Raw genomic sequence first — 5,451 nt, 5'->3', positions numbered from 1 at the left:
CCCAGCTAGAGGCTCTCGTTCAAGCTCAAGTTGCTGCGGCACTTGCAGCTGCTCAAGCAGGTAGTATACCCTGCAGTATAGACTCACACTAGGATCCTTAGATCCTGCATTAACTCTCGTATTTAACCTCGTCCTATTCATACACAATAGGTCAACCAGCGCAGCAGCCTGTCTACACTTTTAAGAACTTCATGGACTGTCGTCCAAGTACTTTCAGTGGCACGGAAGGGGCAGTGGGACTACTCCACTGGTTTGAAAAACTCGAGTCTGTGTTCGAGATGTGTGAATGCCCTGAGGCTCGCAGGGTGAAATACGCCACTGGCACGCTAGAAGGAATAGCACTAACTTGGTGGAACGCCCAAGTTCAGATCTTAGGGTTGGCACCTGCTAACGCCACACCCTGGAACGACTTCAAGGAACTCATTAAGAGGGAATACTGCACGCGTGATGACATCCACAAGTTGGAGAACGAGCTTTATCACTTGAAAATGACGGGGTCAGAGATTGAAGCCTATACAAAGCGGTCAAACGAACTGGCCATTCTATGTCCAACTATGGTGGACCCTCCAGTGAAGCGCATTGAGTTGTATCTCAAGGGACTTGCGCCAGAGATCCAGAGCCATGTTACATCGGCAAACCTCGACAACATCCAAGACATCCAGCGTCTTGCTCATCGACTCACAGATCAGGCAGTAGAACAGAACAAGCTGCCCAAACGCGTCAGTGCAACTACTACTCCAGCTGCTTGTAATGCCCATAAATTTAAAATCATTAACCACTAAGAAAACCCTAATTAAGACACCCAAGTAATTCTGCACTAACCCTAAAATTTTCGAAACAATCGGAATCAGGATCAGGGCCCCTAAAACTCAGGGGGGTAAAACCTAGTTGACGATTATCTTTATAATTCGTTGTCTGAATTAAAATTTCCTGCGAAACCAACTCAGCTAAGCTACTTAGACACGAAGCAACCTAGGCTAGAAAGTAGACCCGTCGCGCCACGCGACGGGTACACATGTCTCTTTCGCGTGGCGCGAAGGAGTACATTTTCCAGCTATAAATAGTCGGGTCTGGGACTTGATTTCTGGCACAAAATCGACGTTAAAAGTCGAATTACCTACGAAGTTATACTCTATATACTATTAAAACACACACCGATCTCGAATTGCTGCCGCAATCAGGGTAATAACTCGATCGCTATTACGATTCAACGTCCGATCGATTATAACTATCCAACGATTGTCCGAGTGCTGCTCAAATTGAGCTTGTACTTTGATTATTCGTCGTGATTTCAACTTGAATATTTGAGTGCTGTTCGAATTCGGACTATGCTCTGTTATTCGTTGTGAATCCGACTGAATTATTAAGTATTGCACTTGATAATAGTTGTGAGGGTTTGATCTCGTGAATTGACGTAAATGCTGTATTAAGTTACTAACCTAGTTTGTGTGCATGTTATTTAAATTAGGTTAAAAGATTAATCAGTAGTCTAAACGCTGCCCGTATAAATCTAAAATATTAGCACAAGGTAGCTTCACTTTGGAGTTATTAAGGTACGGATCCTTACCCCACTCTTTATTGCTTCATATTCAAATTGTTATAAACCACTAAGTTACTATATCTGTTAAAAACTCCTCACGTCTTTGATTATCGATTCATTTGACAGTCCGTTCGATTCCTATCATTTGATTTAACTTTCATGTCATGCGATAGTATTATGTTGTTATACTCATTATCGCATGTTCCAATATATGTTCCGTTTTTGTTATGAAAATAAGTTTTATAAGTTATGTGAATAAGACCATTTGTACTCTGATACCCTGAGTATCGCTTCTCGTGGAGTGTCCCACGAGCATGTTGTTGTGGCATCGACATCATGTGCTCCATCCGTGACGGAGAGATCAGTTCACGGCGTCTCTTAAGTACAAGTGTGGTACATAAGGCTATTAGGAGGCGTATGGATCGATCCTAGAATTTAAGTATAAGGAGGTGGATAACGGGTATGCCAATTCGCCATCTCATGTGATAATTATGCAGGAGTAGCTACCTGTGTATTGTCACGTTTTAAGTTTGCTCATGGGTACATCCGTAAGATATGATTATGAAATTTTGTTCTTGCATCGTATCATTTTCGCCTAAAGTTCCATCCGGATAAGATTTCATATGAAGCATTATTTGTTATTTGAGCCTAAAATTCCGTACTGAGCATTCGGCTCATTCCGTAAACTTTTTGTATATACAGGTCCACAGGTTACTTTGGGAGGGGAAAAGAGAGAAGAATAAAGCCTAGGAATAAATCTGAAGATGTTAGTTAATTAAGATGAATGTCTCCGCTTGTATATTAATCTTAATTTTAATAGTCGTGTGGTTGTATCCTTATCAAATAAATAAATGGAATTGTGACTTTTGTTTATGTTACCGTTATTGTGACACGTCAGCCCTTCCGGGTTGGGGTGTTACACTGCTACTTCTGCTACACCCAACGACAACAAGCGGAAATGGGATGGGGATTCCAGCAGGGGATCAGTTTCCGTTCAGTCTCAAGCACAGCAGCGCAGGACGAATGACTACCAGAATTCGAGTCAGCAATCATCTGGCAGTCAGGGGCAGGGTGGATACCGGGGAGTTCACCCACTATGTAACAAGTGTAACAGGAACCACAGTAGGAGGTGTCGTAAAGAACGTTGTCAGAGATGTCTCAAGCTAGGGCACGAAGCCAAAGATTGCAGGAGCTCACGACCTGCGAACCAGAATCAGCAACTTCCGCCACCGGTTCCTCAAAACCCACAGCAGCAGCAACCACAGCGTGGAAACCGGGGATGTTTCCAGTGTGGGGCAGAAGGTCATTACAAACGCGATTGCCCTCAGTTGAACCAGCACCAGAACCGCAACAACAACGACCAGGGCAACGGGCACAACAACGGTGGGAACAACAACAATAATGGCAACGAAGCTAGGGGACGCGCTTTTGTGCTAGGTCGAGGCGACGCAGTGAACGATCCCAACGTAGTTATGGGTAAGTTTCTCCTCGACAATATTTATGTTACTGTTTTATTTGATTCGGGTGCGGATACAAGTTATATTTCTGTGAAAGCCAGTAAATTGTTAAAACGTGCACCAACACCCCTAAACACCAAACACGTCGTAGAACTAGCTAATGGTAAGAGTTTAGAAGCCACGCAGATAGTCAGGGGTTGTAGTATTGTCTTAGCCAGTCAAGCTTTCTCCATCGACCTTATTCCCATAGTCTTTGGAAGCTTCGACATCGTCATAGGGATGGATTGGTTATCCCAGCATCAGGCTGAAATCTTATGCAGTGAGAAGATCATTCGCATTCCCCGTACTGGTCAAGAACCTCTCGAAGTTCAAGGTGACAAGAGTGGTGCAGTGGTAGGCATCATCTCTTTCTTGAAGGCTCAGAAGTGTCTGCGGAAGGGTCACACCGCAATCTTGGCACTCGTTTCAGATGCATCAGTGAAGGAAAAGAAACTGGAGGATATTCCAGTAGTACGCGACTACCCTCAGGTGTTTCCTGAAGATTTACCTGGATTACCGCCTCATCGTCAGGTCGAATTTCAAATCGAGCTCGCTCCAGGAGCAGCACCCATAGCTCGCGCACCATATCGTCTAGCTCCATCGGAATTGGAGGAGCTGTCAAAGCAGCTACAAGAGCTCTTGGAAAAGGGCTTCATTCGTCCAAGCTCTTCGCCTTGGGGAGCTCCAGTACTTTTCGTGAAAAAGAAAGACGGTACGTTCAGGATGTGCATAGACTACCGGGAACTGAACAAGGTAACGGTGAAGAACCGTTATCCTCTTCCACGTATAGACGACTTATTCGACCAGTTACAAGGGTCGTGTTATTACTCCAAGATAGACTTGAGGTCTGGTTATCATCAGCTGAGAGTCCGAGAGGAGGACGTCTCCAAGACAGCATTTAGAACTCGCTACGGCCACTACGAGTTTCTTGTCATGCCGTTCGGGTTAACGAATGCGCCTGCCGTATTTATGGATCTCATGAACAGGGTGTGCAAACCCTATCTTGACAAGTTCGTCATTGTCTTCATCGACGACATTCTGATCTACTCCAAGAGTCAGGAGGAACACGAGCAGCATCTACGCCTTATTTTGGAACTCCTACGGAAGGAACAGCTGTACGCTAAGTTTTCGAAATGCGACTTCTGGCTTCGTGAAGTCCACTTTCTAGGCCACGTAGTAAACAAGGATGGGATTCATGTCGATCCATCCAAAGTAGACTCGATCAGAAACTGGCCTGCACCACGTACGCCAACGGAAATACGCCAATTCTTGGGTTTGGCGGTTTACTACAGACGGTTTATCAAAGACTTTTCAAAGATTGCTCAGCCGCTTACGCTACTGACACAGAAGGGTGTCACCTATCGCTGGGGAGAGCCCCAGGAGACTGCTTTCCAGCACTTAAAGGATAGACTTTGCAGTGCACCTATCCTCTCATTGCCAGAGGGCACGGACGATTTCGTAGTATATTGTGATGCATCCATCCAGGGTCTTGGGTGTGTATTGATGCAACGGGATAAGGTTATTGCTTACGCTTCGCGCCAGCTTAAGATTCACGAACGGAACTACACGACGCACGATTTAGAGCTGGGAGCTGTTGTTTTCGCGCTTAAGATATGGCGACACTACCTGTACGGTACCAAGTGCACAATTTACACCGATCACAGGAGTCTCGAGCATATCCTTAAGCAAAAGGATTTGAACATGCGTCAACGAAGATGGGTTGAACTTCTGAACGATTACGAATGCGCCATCAAGTACCATCCAGGCAAGGCCAATGTTGTGGCTGACGCCCTCAGTCGAAAAGACACTCTACCTAGACGCGTACGAGCTTTGCAGCTCACTATACAGTCCAGTCTTCCAGCACAGATACGAAATGCTCAGGTAGAAGCATTGATGTCACGACCCCCGATCCCATCCTGACCGGAATCGGAAGCCGCGAGCAGTCCAGTGGTACCGGTGATTATTTTTTTTTATTTTTTTTTAAACATTGCAGCGGAAATTTCATCAGGACCGTGAGTTAGGAAAAATATCAGAGTTTAGAAACACCGGATTTTATTTAAATGGATGGAATAAATTCCATTGTTTCAAAGGTAGCTTTTTAATAAAAACAATATTTCTTAATTTGATTTAATTAATAAAATAAGCCACTTCTTGAAGTCTTTTAGTGCCGGATCCAATCCTTATTCCAATCTATTGTAATTACCTGAAACGCGTTTTAAAAAGGTTTTGTCAGCGGGAAATACTGAGTGAGTTCATTCATTTTACTGAAAATGACATATTTGTTATAATTTACAGTATTAAGAGTTTTTACATATGTTTATTATCAACCAACTTTCAAGAATAGGTATTTGTCACAGACCAGCTCTGTGACTGTGGTCATATCACCATTGGCTGTCCCAATGAGTGACGTATATC

The sequence above is a fragment of the Helianthus annuus genome, chromosome 6, assembly GCF_002127325.2.
Source record: "Helianthus annuus cultivar XRQ/B chromosome 6, HanXRQr2.0-SUNRISE, whole genome shotgun sequence".
In the NCBI taxonomy this organism is placed as follows: domain Eukaryota; kingdom Viridiplantae; phylum Streptophyta; class Magnoliopsida; order Asterales; family Asteraceae; genus Helianthus; species Helianthus annuus.
This window is presented reverse-complemented; position numbering follows the sequence as displayed.